This window comes from Castor canadensis, chromosome 2, assembly GCF_047511655.1.
Source record: "Castor canadensis chromosome 2, mCasCan1.hap1v2, whole genome shotgun sequence".
Lineage (NCBI taxonomy): Eukaryota > Metazoa > Chordata > Mammalia > Rodentia > Castoridae > Castor > Castor canadensis.
Genome location: NC_133387.1, coordinates 140051227 through 140071495, shown reverse-complemented (window position 1 = coordinate 140071495; position 20269 = coordinate 140051227). Strand labels below are relative to the sequence as shown.

Genomic DNA, 20269 nt, shown 5'->3' with positions numbered 1-20269 from the left:
TGGCGCGCCACGGCTCCCACCCCGTGCCGCGCAGGCGCCGGCCGAGCCGGGACTTGCGGTCGCCCAGAGTGGATCATTCCGCCGCCTTCTTTGTGTGGTCGAACGCTAACAGCGGCATCGTTTCCTCCCTTCTGTTAAAATAAAAAAAAAAAAAAAAAACCCAGAAACTCCCCACACATCCCTTCCTCCCTCTAGAACGGGGTCGGGGAGTGGGTGGCAGCGAGCTCTTGCTCGCGAGGGCAGGGGCGGAGAGGCCGCGAGCGAGGGGCCGAGGAGGGCCGGGTCCGGGAGGGATGCTGGGAGCTTGACTCACGCGCACACCATGTGTCCCTCCGCGCGGAGCACGGGGGACTTTTCGGTGGGGATTTTGGGCGCCGACCAGACGCGGCATTTTCGGAAAATAGCGCCCCGTGCAGCTGAAGCGCTTCGTGTGTAGCGGGGCCGCGTCAGCCCAGCCGGGTACGAGGCGCCTCGGGTCTCCGCACCTCCTCCTACTGCTCCCCCGCCGCCGCTCCCGAAGCTTTTCCAGGTCAGTGCGGGTCTGTGTAGGGCCCTGTTACCACCGGATGTGGAAGTTGATCTCTTCGCTGGTAAAAAATAATTCCACTTCCCCCGGAACCCAGATCATCCCCGCGATTTCCTGTTTATTGCATTAAGGCGCCGGGTTTCCGGGGCTCCTGGCCCCGCTTATTTCGCGGGGGTCGGCGGGGTCGGCCTGGGCGCCCGCTCCGCCCGCGCCGCCGCCGTGCTTTGTCCGCCGGGCACCCGGCTTCTGGGGAGGGGCGGGCAGACATGGTGGCGGCCGCCGCCCCCTCCTCGGTCTCGGCGCGCCGCGGCCTTCACACGCCGGGCAGGTCCCGAGCGAGCGGGAGCCCCGCGGGGGCGGCGGGGACCCTGTGGGCTCCGAGTGGCGGCGGGAGCGGGAAGGAGGCCGACGCGGCCCGGTTCCCGCCGCCCGCGGCCCCTTTGTCTGGGCGGCCTGACGGCTCCGCCGGGCCCCGCGGAGCGGGAAGCGCCGGCCCTGGGCGCGCTGTGCTGCTCGGGCCCGCGAACCCAGGAGGCGCTCGGATCGCGTTGGGAGCGGCCGGCTTACACCAGGGTTAACGGGACTGCCCAGCTGTGACCAGTCTTTTCCCGCCTTGGCGACAGCCGGGGTGCGGGGACGAAGCCTGCCATTGTGGATGCCCAGGACTTTTGCCCCGGAGACTTCGCCGCTGGGACCTCGGCTTCGGGAAAGAAGTTGGGAATCTTGCCAGGCCGTGTCTGGCTGGGCATAGTTAAATCAGTGTGTGTTAAGTGCGTTGGATTGAAGCTCGCTCTTCTCTCTCTCTCTCCACAACTGTGTTGAATCAGCGTGCCTCGCCTCTGGGGTGCATGGCGAAAACTGAAACCCAGGAGTGACCCAGGCCTGCTTTGTGCGTGTCCCCACTTTGGGCTTGTTTCCGTGCGCTCTCAGGCATTGAGCCTGATTGGACGTGGAGAGCACGCATCTGCCCTCTGCGCGGGGTCTCCGTCCTGTGCGAGGACCTGGAGGTTCTCTCTCCGGACACCGGGGTGCTGTTTCAGCCCCGGCAAGTTGCTTTCAGAAATAGCATTTTTTTTTTAACCTGCAAAAAGGTTTGCGGTGGTCTGCAAAGGGCGCAGGATTTCAAGTGCACCCGAGTTTATCATGTAGATATTAGTAGTGAAGTTTTTTTTGTTTTTTGGGTTTTTTTGCAGATAGTTTTTCTCGCGTGAAGACCCACCCAGCTTGGTGGAAATTTGTTCTTACTGGTACTTTTTGACACTTCCACTTTCAGGGTCAGACTTTTGATTTAAGGAAACTGAAAAGACTTATGTATCCAGTATTTTTGTTGTTGTTACCGGGGCTTGAACTCGGGGTCTACACCTTGAGCCATTCCGCCAGCCCTTTCTTGTGATGTGTTTTTTTTTCAGACAGCGTCTCGGGAACTATTTGTTCGGGCTCGGCTGCAACAGTGATCCTCCTGATCTCTGCCTCTTGAGTAGCTAGGATTACAGGCGAAAGCCACGGGTACCCGGCTCCAGTAGTTTTTTTTGTTTTGTTTTGTTTTTTGTTTTTAAAACAAGTCGATGGCATGTTCACACGAATGAATGACGTATTAGGCAGGATAACATTGTTTTGCGTTTGTGCAAATTTTTTTTTGATGGGGCATCTCAAAAACAGGCCCAGGATGGCCTACCACTCATGATCCTCCTACCTTAGCCCCCTGTGTATATCTTATTAAAATGTGATTTAGCAGAAGATAGTTCGATTCTTATACCTACATTCAGCTTTGTGATACCATGCCATGCAACCTCTGGAAAACTGTACACTGATGCGGTTTTTTTTTTTTTTTAATTTAAATACATAAATGTGCCATCCCTATCCTGTATTCACCATGTAAGTCAAATCAGGATATTTTGCAAGACACACTTAAAATACAAGTAAGAAGAATTCCTGTATTTTTTTCCTTGGGTTCTAACTTTATAAAAATTAGGATTTAAGTGCATAAGCAACATAAAGATTACATAATCTGTGATCCTAGAGACTAGAGAACATTTGGAAATATTCTAGGTATTTAAAATGAAAGTTCATTTTAAATGCCAATATATATGTTTAATGATTACACAAATGAATTCCACCTTAGACGAACTTGTAAAGATTTGTGTGTAAACGTAAATCTTTGAAGACAGGATACTTTCAAAGCACTTGTTTGAACTCCAGATTTGAAAGGAATCCTGCAGTGAATCCTTTTGTGAAACATATAATAGTTTGCATGTGTGTATCCTTTCTGTTCTCAGTCTTTCTGAATCACCCTGGGTTTCCTAGGTGGGGGGACAGTTACGTGTAAAAATTTAAGCTTACACTGTGTGGTTTTGAGAGGAAGCTAAATTTGTTTCCAATTGTTTGTGTGAACTCTAGTCTGAACTTGCCAGTCTGTAGTTCTCTGCTGTTCCATCAACAGGAAGCATCTGGTCATTCTTCATGTAATTGTTCGTGTAATTGTTAAAAAATGCTGGGGGTATTTTTAATATTTGCTGTTCACATGAAAATGGATTGGATCTCGGTTAAATCTTACTTGGTTTTTAGTTTGTTTTTTTCCCCTGGCATTTAAAAAACATCTTTATAATGGGCCACATCTCCAGTAGAATGGGCTCCCCTCAAGTACAGTGTCAGGTAACAGGTAAAGTGAATGTGTCATTAAGAAATTTTGAATCATAAGTTGGTTTTTGTAGCCTTAACAGATTTCCCTTTGCAAGTAGCCTAAGTGTGGATGAAGTCACTGATGGGCTCCATCTTTTTTTCACTTTACAAACGTTAACCCAAACAAGGACTTCAAGGAAACAGTTTTCTTTCTAAAGTTTTTTTTTGATTTATTTAATTTTTGAGTACTTGTGTTTGAACTCTGCCTTGTGCTTGCCAGGCAAGTGTTCCACCACTTGAACCCTTTCCTTTTAGTTTATTTTTCAAGTAGGGTCTTGTGGTTTTCCCAGGTTGGCCTCAGTCTGAGATTGTCTCTGCCTCCTGAGAAGCTGGGTTTGCAGTGTGTGTTACTATACCCAGCCTAGTTTTTTTTTTTTTTTTTTGAATTGGCAGATAACTGTACATATTTATGGGGTGTAGTGTGATTGTTTCATACGTGTGTACCATGTGTAATGGTCAAATCGAGGTAATTAACATTTCTGTTTCCTTTAACATCCTTTTGTGTGTGTGTGTATGTGTTTGTTAGGAACCTTTGAGTTCCTCTCTTCTAGTCCTGTATAAAATATAAATTATAAACTCTGTCACCTTACTAAGGTGGCTAGATTTTTAGTGAGTATCATTCCTTTGACCCCATGGCTTTTCTATAGCACTGATGTATCTACTTGAGAACTCATACTTTTCTGCAGATGTTTGTAAGCATCATACTTTCTAAAAGAGTAATGCCTGATAAAATTAATTTGAGGGCCTGTGTATTTCATTACAATGTTGATACTGCAGTGCCATGCACTAAGGCTGGTTTGATGCAGTCAGCATAAGTTTCTTCATAGGCTAGTACACATTTATTCCGGCTGAGTATGTTCATGATGTAAGTGTAGAGGCTTAGACTTGAAGTGATTTCACCACTAAAGGTAAATCCATAGGCAGGACCATTAATAAATTTATATACAGAAATTAAAGCTCTTGAGAGACGTAGTTCCTTTTACTTAGGAATAATTGGCAGTTAGGGCCCAAATGCTAATGTACAAACAGAATGTAAGAAAGTTTTGATCATTTTAACTGTACATTTAGTATGAAGCAACACTTGTATAATTTTTAAAGAAATAACTTTCAAGTTGGTAGAACACCAAGTTGTTAGTCTGGGGTTTGAACTCAGGGCCTTGTACTTGCTAGGCATGCGCTCTACCACTCAAACCATGCCTCCAGCCTTTTTTTTTTTTTTTTTTTTTTTGCACTTGCATATTTTCCAGGTGGGTTTTGCAGTTTTTATCCAGGACAGGTCTGGACTATAAGTTTCCTTTTTAGGCCTCCCAAGTAGATGAGAGCTTCTGTGCCAGGCCTATGTCAGCTTCCTTATTTTTTCCTTTTTGGTGACACTTGGGTTTGAACTCAGGGCCCAATGTTTGCTAGGCAAGCCCTTTCTTGTGATGAGGTTTTTTGAGGTAGGGTCTCAGGAACTCTTTGCCCAGGGCTGACTTGGAACCTTGATCCTCCTGATATCTGCCTCCTGAGTAGCTAGGATTACAAGTGTGAGCATACTGTTGTGAGTGGGACCTTGCATCTGTTTTCAAACTTCATATCAGAATCACCTGAGGAGCTAATTAAAGAAACAAAACAAAACAGACCTAAGCTTAAGTAGGATAGGACCTGGTCCTCTGTATTTTTTCAAGCTCTCAAGACATCTAAGTTGAAAAATCACTGAACTGTAGAGCATATCCCAAGGACTTAATCACAGAGAAAAGAAATGAGGAAATGCTGAAAACATGGGATATTTGACCTAAAGAAGAGATGCTCCTTAAATGACGGCTGCCTTTAAGTATTTGGAAGTCTGATACACAGAAGGATCTGGTTTGACCTAACCAGAAAGAACTAGGATTAATGGGTGGAAAATAGAGGCAGATTTTACCTTTCTTCCAAAAGGAATTTCCTCAAAATTAAAAATGGAGGAGTCTATACTCCCATGTGGGAAGTGGGAAATGTTTTTTTTCTCCCCACTTCTCCCTGCTTTATCCTGTTATACTAAAATAAATCCTTGGTAAAACTTGTAAAAAAAATTAAAAATGGATTGTTTTGGTTGGTAGACTATCCCCGGTCACAGACAGTAGGGCTTCCAGGGTAGAGGAGTTGATGTGCTGGAGGAGGATTTGGGGAAAATGCCCTCAAGTTCCCAGTAAACTGAGATTTTATGGAATATTTCTAGATTTGCAGGTCCATGGAAGAAGAGCAAAGGCCAATTGAAACAGTTGAGCTTAATTGGATCATAGTTTTCACCTTTTTGGTTAGGAAGAAATGAATATTGAGAGGGTTATTTGATAAAGGGCTTTAATCAGTGCTGTAATATTATTGACAATAACAGCCGTGCACTGGTGGATGGGAGGGAAGATGTTATATGTAGCTTGGTGGTAGAGCATGTGCTTAGTGGTGCCTAGCAGGCTTGAGGCTCTTGGTTCAATCCCCAGTACCAAAAAGAAACAAAAAGGCTGTGTATGAACACATTTAACCCTCCCACAGTAGTCATGTGAAGTGGAAGTGGGGCCTACTCTTATTTTTCAGAAGACAGTACTGAGGCATAGAGAAATGAGTAGTTGAATTAATAACTAGAAGAACCAAGACTTTGGATGTAGCCACCGTGACTGCAACCAGTACTCCTGATAGCTGTGCTATAAAATTGTAAACACCCTGAAGATTGTGCAGTAATCCTAAGGGCACTGCCTACCCAACCATTAAAAGTGATGGTGTTAAAAGAATGTAAATATATGAAAAGATGTCTTGGTATATGTGAGTGGAAAAAGTAGATTTAAAAACAGGATTCCATCCATGCGCTGCTGGCTCACACCTATAATTCTACAGAAATCAGGAGGATTGTGGTTTGAAGCTAGCCCAGGCAAGTAGATGAGAGTCTTATCTCAAAAAACCCATCACAAGAAAAGGGCTGCTGGAGTAGCTCAAGGTATACTCCCTGAGTTCAAACCCCAGTACTGCAAAAATAAATAAATAAATAAAAACAGAATTCCATTTTAATAAAAGAAGTATTTTGACTCATGGAAGAATATATGTCAACTTGTTAAGTGGTTATTTCTATAAGTACATTTCTATAGGTGATTTCTATTTCTGTAAGTTACCTCTATAGGTGATTATTTTCTATGTGCTTATTCAAGTTTTCCTCTACCATAAATGTGAATTATTGTGTATTACTTAACAATTAAAAAGATATTAAGATGTTACTTTTTAATACAAAATTAAAGATACTCAAGCAAGCTAAGGAGTATCTATTTTTTTTTTATTGCAGCAATGGAGTTTGAACTCAGGGCCTCACACTTGCTGGGCAGGAGCTCTTATCACTCAGGTCACTCCATGGGTTTTTCTCTTTTGATGTTTTTATCAAGATAGAATCTCTGGAACTATTTGCCCAGGGCTGGCTTCGAACTGTGATCCTCCTGATCTCTGCCTCCCTGAGTAGTTAGGATTATAGGCGTGAGCCACAGGCTCCCAGCCAGGAATATCTTCTTTATATTATTCAGTTTATGCATATTGACGTGGGAATTGTACATACTGAGAATTTATAAGTGTATGAAGTGTTTTCTATTTTTTAAGTGTGATTCCTTACCATTCTAGAAGTAGTGTGTTAACTGATTAGAGAAGACTATCACTTAACCATAACCAGCTATTTTGTTGTGTTTTCTTCATCTTATGTGTATAATACTGTATTCGTTTCAGTTATTTTCTCTGTAGGTATATGATTTTAGCCAATTTACTTAATCTCTCTGTGCCTCAGTTTTCTCCTTTGCAAAATAGGAGATTAAATGAATTGTACATACAAAGTGATTACATCAGTGTTGACACATAATTAAAAGCTCAGAAAATGTTAGCAATCATTATAGGATCTCAGTTCAGTATTCAAAACCCTTGGGATCTAATAGTTTTGGAATTAAGAATTTTTTGGATATAAGCAAGGAAATGTTATGTACCCTTCCAAAAGAGTCCAATGCAGTGTCCTTCTTCAAATATTACTATTTCTTTTCTTTTTCCTTTTTTGTGGCAGGATTTTGCAATAATGTAGCTCAGGCTGGCCTCAAATTCATGATCTTCCTAATAAAGCTTCTGGAGTGTTAAGACTATAGCTGTGTACTAGCATGCCCAGCTTCAAACACATTACTATTTCTCTAGTAAAATGTATGAACATTGAGGCCAAATGGGATGATCCTGAAATAGCTTCATGTTAGTTCAGGTAGGATTTTACCACCAGATGAGTTATTTAGAATTTCAGAGTAGGTTTTTTTTTTTTTCCTTCATTTTGGAAAAATGAAGGAAACCCATAGAAGCCAGGCACCAGTGGCTCATGCCTGTAATCTTAGCTACTTGGAAGGCAGAGATCAGGAGGATCGCCGTTTGAAGCCAGCCTTGGGCATATAGTTCACCAGACCCTGTCTTGAAAAACTAACACACAACAGGGCTTGTGGAGTGGCTCGAGTGGTAGAGTGCCTGCCTAGCAAGCATGAGGCCCTCAGTTCAAACCCTAGTACTTCCAAAAAAGAAAAGAAAAGGAAAACAACCTGTAGAACAAGCTGAGCATTGTGGGTCATGCCTGCAATCCCAGTACTTCAGAGACTGAGGCAGGAGGATCAAAAGCTGGAGGTCAGCCTAGGCTGCAAAGCAAGACCCTGTTTCAAAAAGAAAAAGAAACAAGCTTGTAGATCATTTACTCAGTTTCAAGTCCCATTTTATTTTCATTTTTTTCATGATATACATTGCAGCTTTATAGTGAATGATAAGTTAAAAAATAAAATCTATATGCTGGGTGCTGCTGCTCATGCCTATAATCCTAGCTACTCAGGAGACAGAGCTCAGCAGGATCACGGTTGAGGCCAGCCTAGATAAATTGTTTGAGAGACCCTGTCTGGAAAATAACCCAACACAAATAAGTCTGGTGGAGTGGCTCAAGTGGTAGAGCACCTGTCTAGCAAGGGGGAAACCTTGAGTTCAAGCCCCAGTGCCTCCAAATAAATAAATAGACAAATAAATAAAAAGCTATAAATAAGCCATGGTGGTGGCTAAGACCTGTAATCCCAGTACTGGGGAGGGTGAGGCCAACCTGGTCTCCATAGTGAGACACTAAATAAACTTAATAAGTAAATAAAATGGAAAATATCCACTTCTGTTTCATTTGATTGAAAATCACGTTGAACCCACTGGTACTGTGTTTTTATTTTTTCCATAGACACTGATTCTATTAATGTAAACTATTTTTTCTTTTTTTTATTTAGAACAGTCTTAGTGTTCCTTGAATGAAGTTAGCTTACTTCTGTGTTACTACACTTGAGGGATTACATACTTGTGTGGTGGTTTACTATAGTAGTGATTTTTTAAAGGAGGTTGGGTCCACCAGCATACTTTTTTTTTTTCATTTTTCTTTTATTATTCATATGTGCATACAAGGCTTGGTTCATTTCTCCCCCCTGCCCCCACCCCCTCCCTTACCACCCACTCCACCCCCTCCCTCTCCCCCCCTCAATACCCAGCAGAAACTATTTTGCCCTTATTTCTAATTTTGTTGTATAGAGAGTATAAGCAATAATAGGAAGGAACAAGGGTCTTTGCTGGTTGAGATAAGGATAGCTATACAGGGCATTGACTCACATTGATTTCCTGTGCGTGGGTGTTACCTTCTAGGTTAATTCTTTTTGATGTAACCTTTTCTCTAGTACCTGTTCCCCTTTTCCTATTGGCCTCAGTTGCTTTAAGGTATCTGCTTTAGTTTCTCTGCATTAAGGGCAACAAATGCTAGCTAGTTTTTTAGGTGTCTTACCTATCCTCACCCCTTCCTTGTGTGCTCTCGCTTTTATCATGTGCTCATAGTCCAATCCCCTTGTGTTTGCCCTTGATCTAATGTCCACATATGAGGGAGAACATACGATTTTTGGTCTTTTGGGCCAGGCTAACCTCACTCAGAATGATGTTCTCCAATTCCATCCATTTACCAGCGAATGATAACATTTCGTTCTTCTTCATGGCTGCATAAAATTCCATTGTGTATAGATACCACATTTTCTTAATCCATTCATCAGTGCTGGGGCATCTTGGCTGTTTCCATAACTTGGCTATTGTGAATAGTGCTGCAATAAACATGGATGTGCAGGTGCCTCTGGGTAACAGTCTTTTGGGTATATCCCCAAGAGTGGTATTGCTGGATCAAATGGTAGATCGATGTCCAGCTTTTTAAGTAGCCTCCAAATTTTTTTCCAGAGTGGTTGTACTAGTCTACATTCCCACCAACAGTGTAAGAGGGTTCCTTTTTCCCCGCATCCTCGCCAACACCTGTTGTTGGTGGTGTTGCTGATGATGGCTATTCTAACAGGGGTGAGGTGGAATCTTAGCGTGGTTTTAATTTGCATTTCCTTTATTGCTAGAGATGGTGAGCATTTTTTCATGTGTTTTCTGGCCATTTGAATTTCTTCTTTTGAGAAAGTTCTGTTTAGTTCACGTGCCCATTTCTTTATTGGTTCATTAGTTTTGGGAGAATTCAGTTTTTTAAGTTCCCTGTATATTCTGGTTATCAGTCCTTTGTCTGATGTATAGTTGGCAAATATTTTCTCCCACTCTGTGGGTGTTCTCTTCAGTTTAGAGACCATTTCTTTTGATGAATGGAAGCTTTTTAGTTTTATGAGGTCCCATTTATCTATGCTATCTCTTAGTTGTTGTGCTGCTGGGGTTTCATTGAGAAAGTTCTTACCTATACCTACTAACTCCAGAGTATTTCCTGCTCTTTCCTGTATCAACTTAAGAGTTTGGGGTCTGATATTAAGATCCTTGATCCATTTTGAGTTAATCTTGGTATAGGGTGATATACATGGATCTAGTTTCAGTTTTTTGCAGACTGCTAGCCAATTTTTCCAGCAGTTTTTGTTGAAGAGGCTGCTATTTCTCCATTGTATATTTTTAGCTCCTTTGTCAAAGACAAGTTGGTTATAGTTGTGTGGCTTCATATCTGGGTCCTCTTTTCTGTTCCACTGGTCTTCATGTCTGTTTTTGTGCCAGTACCATGCTGTTTTTATTGTTATTGCTTTGTAATATAGTTTGAAGTCAGGTATTGTGATACCTCCTGCATTGTTCTTTTGACTGAGTATTGCCTTGGCTATTCGTGGCCTCTTGTGTTTCCATATAAATTTCACAGTAGATTTTTCAATCTCTTTAATGAATGTCATTGGAATTTTGATGGGAATTGCATTAAACATGTAGATTACTTTTGGGAGTATCGACATTTTTACTATGTTGATTCTACCAATCCATGAGCATGGGAGATCTCTCCACTTTCTATAGTCTTCCTCAATCTCTTTCTTCAGAAGTGTATAGTTTTCCTTGTAGAGGTCTTTCACATCTTTTGTTAGGTTTACACCTAGGTATTTGATTTTGTTTGAGGCTATTGTAAATGGAATTGTTTTCATATATTCTTTTTCCGTTTGCTCATTGTTAGTGTATAGAAATGCTAATGATTTTTCTATGTTGATTTTATATCCTGCTACCTTGCTGTAGCTATTGATGATGTCTAGAAGCTTCTGAGTAGAGTTTTTTGGGTCTTTAAGGTATAGGATCATGTCGTCTGCAAATAGGGATATTTTGACAGTTTCTTTACCTATTTGTATTCCTTTTATTCCTTCTTCTTGCCTAATTGCTCTGGCTGGGAATTCCAGTACTATGTTGAATAGGAGTGGAGATAGTGGGCATCCTTGTCTGGTTCCTGATTTTAGAGGGAGTGGTTTCGGTTTTTCTCCGTTAAGTATAATGCCACCAGCATACTTCTAACACACTGTCCCATTCTGACGATGTGGAGAGTGAGGCGGTTACTTGCTCTAGGCCATGATATTAATTGTAGTACTGGACTTGATAATTAGTCAGATCTCACGATGAAGCTTTTGGATGTGCAGCTCCTTCTGACTGCTGTACTCCTTGTGTCTGCTACACTTCCATGTCCACATGGGAGACATTTAACTCGTGGGTGTGTAAGGGAATTGTTAAAAAATTCATATCCTGAGTGATTTTGTGAACTCGCTGACCTTTGCCCATGCGATTGTGGTCTGTGTCCTTTTGTCCAATCAGTCCATAGGGCCACGCAGTCTCACCCTTAGTGCTGTGAGCTGAATGCTTGCGTCCCCCTGAAATTCGTATGTTGAAATCTAAATCTTCAAGATGGTAGTTTTGGGAGGTGATTAGGTCATGAAGGTGGAGCCCTGATGAATGAGATTAGTACTCTTACCTAAAGGACTCCAGAGAGCCAGTTTGCTCATTCTGCCATGTGGGGGTCATAGCAGAATGGCTGCTGTCTAGACATAGACCATTGGCAGACACAGTCTGTCAACACCTTGATCTTCAACTTTCTAGAAGTGTGAGAAATTTCTGTTGTGTATTTATGACATTTTGTTTATGCAGTTCAAATGGACTGAGACACACTTTGCTTATTTTGAATGCTTCATTTTGATATTAGTCACCACTTTCAAGTTTTACTGGACCTCTGTTGTCAAAACTTTCCATCACTGATTTCCTTTGTCTTTCCCCACAAGTCACAGTATGGGGGGGGGGGAACGTTGAATAATTAAGATTTCTTAGCCACTCTGAATTTATGCTGAACAATTCCAAATGGCCCTTGCTACTTTTGGGCAGTTATTTTATTAATCTCATATTTTCCCAATGTCTCCTATCTCTTCCTCTTTAACTCTCAGTGGATGCCACTGCCCTATTGAAAAAAGTATAGAGTATAAGCTTGCATATTGTTTTTCATTGTCACTATAGTTACTCTCAGTTTTGTCATCTTATTTTGTGAGTTAAATGAAAGAGGAACTTTGGTGGGACTGCAGTTTGAACTCAGGGCTTTGTGCTTGTAAAGCAGGCGCTTTACTGCTTGAGTCCATTTTGCTCTAGTTACTTTTTTAAGGATCGAGTCTTAGTAATTACTTGCCTGGGTTGGCCTTGAGCCTCGATCCTCCCAATTGCAGCCTCCTAAGTAGCTAGGATTACAGGCATGAACCACTGGCTTGTTTATTATTTTTTAATGTGTTTTCTCTCTACCTTCAAATGTATAGACGTCTGTATTTTTTTTGGGAGGGGAGGGAGAGCATCAACTGTAATGAACTACTCCTATTCTTTCTAGCTGTCTGCTTCACTTTTTTTGTTTTCTTTCCTCACTTCTTTATTTCAAAACATTTAAGAACTGAGTTAGAATTGCTACTCTCAGCTCTTTTACTTCTTATTCCCTAATTTACTGCAATTTTGGAATATTGTATTCATACTGTTGTTTCAAAGGAGATTTTTTTGCAGCCTGGGGATCGAAGTCAGGCCCTTATGCATACTAGGCAAGTGCTCTGTCATCCCCAGCCTGAGACATTCTTGTCAACAATGTTGGCTTCATCCTGAGTTTTCTTAGGCAGTATAGATGTGTTACTGTTGATTTTCACCAAGACTGTTAACACTCCTTCATGTTAGGATACCATTCTGGTTTTCCCTTTCTGACTACTACTTTTCTGTTTGTTGTTTTGTGATCCTATCCCCTGTCTTTGGCAGTACTTGGGGGTTGAACTCAGGCCTTCACCCTTGCTGGGTAGGCATTCTACCACTTGGCCCACTCAACCAGCCCTTTTTGTGTTAGTTTATTTTTGAGATGGACTGGCCCAGACTGGGATTCTCCTATTTGTGCTTCTCATGTAAATGGGATGACAGGTGTGTATCACCATACCTAGCCATTGGTTGAACTATGGTATGGAAAATTTTTGCCTAGGTTGGCCTCCAACTTTCAGCTGGCCTTGAATGTTGATCCTCCAAATCTCTGCCAATCAAGTAGCTATGATTACAGGTTTGAGCCACTGTACCTGGCCCTCTGCTTCCCTTTCTCTACCTCCTCTATGCTGATGAATCCCAAGGGTGTACTTTCCATGTTTGTTGCTCCAGTGGTTTACTGGATGTTTCCACTGGAAGAGTGGAAGAATTTCCATCACTGTTAGATTTATTGCCCAGCCTTCTGTCTGCTCCCAGTTTTTCCATTAGTTTCATCCTCATTATACTTGAAGTTGTTTGTGATGCATACTTTTCCTTTTTTTTTTTCCCTTTTATACTCATCAATCAGCATTTTTCTAACTTAAATTTTCCTTCCTTGAGTCCATCCTGAACGTGGCTACTATAACAATTTTCCCAAAACTTATCAAACTCATTGCTATTAAACTGAAAGCCCAAGGAGGGGACATGTGCTGTTGACCTTTGCACTTCACTATGCCAAACAAAGTGAATTGGACCTGGGCTGAATAAATGTTTAAATGATCACCATTTGCTCAGAACTTTGAAAGACTCCCAGTAGTCTGCCGGGCAAAGCACACATTTTCCTTCCTGACTTTCAGTCCTTTCATATTACTTTCTGCTTCTTCAGCCTTATTTCTTACTCTAGAACACCACTGAGCTGGTGTTTGCTCTACGCCTTACTATGCTCATGCACTCCTCCTCGCCTTCTTCCTTTTTCCTGCTGTCAAGTCTGTTCAGGAATGCTTGCCCCGTGCCAGGCTGTGCTCTAATCTCTGGAGTTCTAGTAATGAATAAAACAAGACAAAGTCCCTATTTTGTTGGAGCTGACATTTGCAGGGAGGGACACTGAAAACAGGTGAAGTGGTGGTAGGTGGCAATGAGTAAAACAAAATTAGATAAGGGGATGGAGTGGTGGATGCGACTGTTACTTTCAAGTGGTCAGGAAAAGCCTGGAGCGAGGGAGCATGTCGTGCTGTTTTCGAGGCAGAGGAAACAGTATGCAAGACCCGAAGGTGGGAACATGTTGGCTTGGTAAGGAATGGCTAAAACCCATGTGGGTAGAGCACTGTGACTACTGGGAATGATAGTGAGCAGAGACAGGTAGTGGGGGCCAGATGGTGCTTCACGTGCCATTTATGATCAAAGAAGCATTCCTTCACTGCTTGGTCTTGGTTAGTTTAAACCTTTGAATCCATAGCAACTACAGAAGGAACTTTCAGGTTTTTTTTTTCCTGTGCTGGGGATTGAACCCAGGGGCTCACAGATGCTAGGCAAGTGCTGTAAATTGAGCTAATTTCCAGCTCCAAAATACTATATTTTGACCGCAGTAAGAAATATATTTAACATGATGATTACATACACACATTACTGTGTTTTTTGCTCATGTGTGCACATTTGTATCTATGGTAGCAGTGATACAAGGACATAGTTTTTAAAATTTGGCTTTAACCCACTAGAATGTTTTCATTCTGCTAATGTAACAGGTCATGATTTAATAGTCTGAAAAGCACTGATTTATGGTATGTACTGCTGAAATAAAAAAGAAAAACACTGAACTACAGACTGCTTTTGTTATAATCCACACTTTCTCTTCATTATTACTAACATTTAAAAAATTTGACCCAGTAATTACATATTTATTGGGTGCAGTGTAGCATTTCAATACTTGCATAAAATGTGTAATGATGAGATCAGGATAATTGGCATATCTGTTACCTCAGACATGTATCATTTCTTTGTGTTGGGAATACCCAAAATCATCTCTATTAGCTATTTTGAAATATGCAGTTGTTATCAGTCACATCTATCCTACTGTGCTGTAGAACATGGGATGCCATTTCTCCTATCCATCTGTACTCCTCTACCCACCAGCCATCCTTCTCTGTTTCTCCCTCCTCCACACTCTTCCCAGCTTCTGGCAACCACTATCCTATTCTTTGAAATCAACCTTAGCTTCCATGTCTGAGTGAGATCAGGAGGTGTTTGCCTTTCTGGGCCTGAATTTTTCAGTTAACCTAACGTCCTCCTCCAATTGCATCCATGTTGCTGCAAACATCAGAACTTCATTATTTTTTGTGACTAAATAATATTCCACTGTGTATATAACACATTTTCTCTACCCATTCATCCATTGATGGGCACATTGGCTGATTCCATGTCTTGGCTATTGTGCGTTGTGCAACAAACATGTGAATGCATCTGTCTCGCTGACATACTGATTTCATTTTCTTAGTTGTGGGATTGCTGAATGATATGGTAGTTCTTGTTTTTGAGGAACTTCCATACTTTTTCCTCATAATCACTATGAATTTACATTCCCACCAGCAGTGTGTAAGAGTTCGCCTTTCTCTTTATCCTTGCCAGCATTTTTTTAATAATAACCATTCTAACTGAGGTGAGATATCTCATTGTGGTTTGATTTGCATTTCCTTGATAATTAGTGATGTTGAGAATTTTTTTCATATACTTGTGGACCATTTCTATATCTTATTTTGAGAAATGTGTATTTAGATCATTTGCCTGTTTTTAAAAACCAGATAATGAACACATTCTTTCATGTTGTAAAATAGTTTTGCTCACAGATTGTCACTTCAGGGTTTTTGGGTGTTGTGCTTGCTTTGCAGCACAGTACCTGAGTTTATAGTGTTTTTGATAAATTGGAGTAGAATGGACTTGTTTAATTTAGTAGCCATTTATGAAGTGCTATGCTAGAAACTGCTAGATACTAAAATACATGTAAGAATAAGATAAACCCTGAATGGCTTCCTGAGGCTTATGGGAGAGGATAGCACATAAAGAAATCATTTGCAATATGGTGGGATCCATATAATAATGGAAGTATAGTTTGTTCAAGGCATGGTGAAAGAACAGAGAAATTTTTTTTTATGCTGAGATCAAGAGGAGCTTGGTGGAGGAGGTAATGTTTGAACTGGGTTTTGGAGAGAGAAGAGTAACACTTGGTCAGGTAAACTGGAGAAGGGGACGACTTCTCAGGCAGAGCAACATATAAAAGAGCAGTGCATGTAAGGGTCATCACGGACAGTGTGTTGTTAGAGCATAAACCCAAGAGGGAAGTGGTGAGTCATGCAGCTGCAGTAAGGTCCAGGTTCGATTCTTCATGGTTTGAGGTGCACTGGAGTTTTTTAGTCATTATGTGTATTAGGTGAAGATAATGTATAGACAGTTACTTGTAGGAAGTTGCCACATGGGAAGTAGAGATACCATCTCTCAGTAAGTTCAAAACAGCCAGTTTTTCTTCCAGTGAGGATAAATATCCTGTCCTCAGTTGTGGCCTGGAGGAAGTTGGCCTACATTTATGGGCTGTGTTTTATCAAAATAAAACAAACAAACACACCTCTTTTTAAACATTAAACTCTTATCCACTGCAATGAGAAGCATTTGAGAACTGAGGCCTGGTGAGAAAAAGGGAAATTAACATTTCAGGCTAATTTGGAATATACGTTTATGAAGAAGAATGGTAGATGTGCAACTACTTTAAACTGTTTTTCACTTCAAGTCCATATGGGTCAGTGTGTATTCTATAGGTGATTTGAAAACAGTATATGTACATTTTAGAAAGATATTTTGGGCAAATCACAACTTAATACTGAATTATAATGTTTAGAATATAGTAGACCCTTGGTACATGCAGGAATGGGATGCCAGGGACACCGCCACTTAGGAAAACCCGCGAGCGCTCAGAACGTAGAGTTCAGTCCTCTGAACTTACTCAAGTTTACCTGTACCATCATGTATACTGCAGGGCTGAGAATCTGTAACCAGAAACCACATGTAGCAGGCTACATTACTGTCACAGAATTGCTGCTGTGCACATTAATACTGCTCACTAAACATTAGCTCTTATTTCACACCCTTTATCTCCAGTACTGAGGATGCTTGATTCATTTTTCTGTAACGCTGCCCAACTTCCACTAGAGACACCCGCCTTTCAACAGATTCCACATTTTCACTTGATCACTTCAATTAAGCACATTTGCTTTTATCTTGCTTTTTGGGCCAATTTGCTTTTTGGGAGACAGATTTTCACAAAATGAAGGGCTGGGAAACACTCAGTAGATCACAAAATGGTTTAAACACAACTGATGATGACGCAGGCCCAACAGAGCTTCTCCACTTCCATTGAGCTGCAAAATGCATGCTTAGGAGTTTAAAATTTTGTTTTTAAATTTTCTTTTGATTTATTTATTAACTCTGCTAGGTCAAAACTGCATATAATAAATCCATGGATAAAGTGGGCGCACTGCATACAAGTTGAAACTAGACTAGGAGAAGTGTTTGTAACGTGTAACAAACCAGAAACATACACATTGTACTACAAAGAGACAATGAAATGGAAAAGTAGGTAAGGAAAAATGAACAGGCATTTTTAGAAGAGGAAACATCAGGGAACCAACAAAATTTGATAAAGATACGCAGTCTCAGTAACTTGAAAGATACAGATTAAAACAAAAAGCATTTCTGCCTATCATAAGGCAATAAATTAAAAAGCTTAATAATATTCAGTTTGACTGTTGTGGGGAAACAAATATTATGAACTATTGTTGGGAGTATAATTGGTGTCGGTCATATAAATTTAAAGTGCTTTTCTCAATCAGTCTATTTCGGCACTAGAGGGGCAATTGTATGCATATAGAAGGAGGCATGTACAAAAGTACATTCACTGTAGATTGTTTATATAGTGGAAAAGTGGAAAAATAAGAAAAATCATAACTAGGAAAATGACCAAATTAATACATTCATACTATGGAATAATGTATAGCTATATAGCTATATATATATATATATATATATATATATATATATATATATATATATATACACAGCAATTGTATATACTATTGAGTGATAAACTGTAGAGCAGTCTATGCTATATGATAAATAAGGAAAAACCTAGACCCATTTTAGGGGTAGAGTACATATGTATGCATGTAAACACAAAGCATATGATCTAGCAGGATAAATACTAAATTGATAACTGTGCATAACTCTTGAATGTTGGATAGAGGATTTGATTTTGTGAGTACAGATAGGGAGGGATGATCAGAGGGCACTCAAGCCTTGTCAGGAATCTTTTAAGATTTTAAAATTAAATTATCTCCATCTGAAACGTGTTAAAATAGTAATGGTCAACTTCATAACAAAATGAACAATGGTTGTGAAAGAAACCAGTCCTCTTTTTCAGTAACAGAGAATAATGAGAAGAAGGCTAATTTAAAAACAATGTGTTTTTTATTTTTATTTTTTCAGATAAGGTCTCACTGTGTAGCCCAGGCTAGCCTCAAACTTGTGATTCTCCTGCCTCAGCCTCCCAAATGCTGGGAACACAGGCATCCATCTCTGCCTGGCAACATCTTTCAAAATTACTATTCTTTTTTTTTTTTTTTTTGATGGTACTTGGGTTTGAACTCAAAGCCTCATGAGTGCTTGGCAGGTGCTTTACTACTTGAGCTACATCTTGCACTTTTTACTTTTATTTTTTGGATAGGGTCTTGCCTTTCACCCAGGCTGGTCTTGGATGGTCATCCTCCTGCCTGTGGCTTCCACATAGCTGGGGCAGATACCACTGTGTCCTGGTTATTTGTTGAGATGGGTGTCTTGCTAAATTTTAAATAGGCTGGCTTTGAACTGCTGTCCTCTTGTTCTCTACCTCCTAAGTAGCAAGAATTACAGGCCTACACCACCATGCTGGGCCTACAATTGTATTTGCCTTTGTCCCAGCAGTCCTACTTGAGGGAATTTATCCCACAGATAAATTAAATGAAATTGATCTACAAAGTTGCTAATTGCAGTGTTGTTTATAATAGCACTGTTGCCCATCTAGAGGAAACTGAATAACAAACTAAGGCACATCTGTACAATAGCATATGGTGCAGCTGTATGTGGTGGTACATACCTGTAATTACAGCACTCTACAGGCCAAGGCAGTATCCTGAGTTTGAGGTCAGTCTGGGTCACTGTCCCAGTGAGACCCTGGGACAACAACAACAAAAGAGAATTCTGTGAACTAATCTGGAGAAAAAAGTTTGCAGAGGTGTTAAGTGATAAAGACCAACGTGAAACAATGTTACATAGTAATGCAATCTTTTGATCATTGTAGACCTACTGGAAGGATACCCATGAAACTAGCAAAGCTGATTACTTGTTGAGGCTGGGGGTAGGGGAGTGGCTGAAGGGACAGGGCAGTGAGTAGTGTAAATGCTTCCACTGAGACTTTTCAATCCATGCATTTCTGAATCTGGAATTTTGGGCTATATAAAATATTGCCTATTGAAAAAATAAAGAGACAAGCATGTAAAGTGGACCTTTGAGGACTTGGTGATCAATTAATCTGTTTGGCATGCTGTGATATAAACTGTGACTTATAAGCAACAGAAATTTAGGGCTGGCAGAGTGGCTCAGGTGGTAGAGTGCCTGCTTAGCAAGTATGACATCCTGAGTTCAAACCTTTGTACCACCAAAAACTAAATTAAAAATAAGTAACAGAAATTTATTTATGATAGTTCTGGAGGCTGAGAAATCCAAGATCAAGGTGCTGACAGATTCTGTGCCTGAGGGCCCATTTCCTGGATTATGGACCGAGCCTTCTTGTTGTGTCCTTTTATGGTAGAAGGACATAGCACCTCTTTTTACAAGGGCACTAATTCCATGCATGAGGCAAAGCCCTCAGGACCTCATCACCTCCCAAAGGCCCCACCTGCTAATACCATCCCCTTGAGGTTAGGAGTCAGCATCTGAATTTGGGGTGGGGGGTGAAGGGGACTCAGACATTCAGACCCTAATACCAACTGTATGTAGAGGTGAGAGACAGTGAGGAGTTTGAGGAAGCTCCCAGATTGCTGAGTGGGAGGTACAGAGGGTGATTGCATTCATTATCAGAGAATGCAGTTAGGTTTTGGCACAAGCATGGGAAATTTTCACACACTCATTGATAAATTGTTATTCTCCTTTTTAGTTTAATGTGTGTTGGTATAACTTTAGACATAGAATTAAATAGTCATCAGGCCAGGCAAAGTGGTTGAAGCCTGTAATCCTAGCTACTTGGGAGGCCAAGATTATGAGGATTCTGGTTTGAGGCCAACCCAGGTAAAATGTTCCCAAAACCCCATCTCAACCAATAGCTAGGCATGGTGATAATGGGCCTGTCATCCCAACTACATTGTCAGGCAGCCCAGGCAAAAGTGAGACCCTATCTCAAAAATAGCCAGTGCAAAATGATCCAAGCATTGTATGCACATATAAATAATAAAAAAATAAAAATAAAAAAAA

The 20269-nt window shown here is 41.0% G+C and overlaps 1 protein-coding gene across 8 annotated transcripts in view; it reads left to right on the top strand.

Moving 5' to 3' along the window:
* Positions 1-389: 389 nt before the first annotated feature.
* Positions 390-20269, top strand: part of Gabpb1 (GA binding protein transcription factor subunit beta 1) — a 69339-nt gene continuing 49459 nt past the window's right edge. For 7 of the 8 annotated variants that reach the window (XM_074065925.1, XM_074065928.1, XM_074065924.1 and 4 more), the window contains exon 1: positions 570-590. The gene's annotated coding sequence lies outside the window, so the exon portion shown is untranslated. Of the gene's footprint in view, positions 530-569; positions 591-20269 lie in introns of those variants that run through there. The other variant, XM_020183641.2, reaches the window with a different exon arrangement.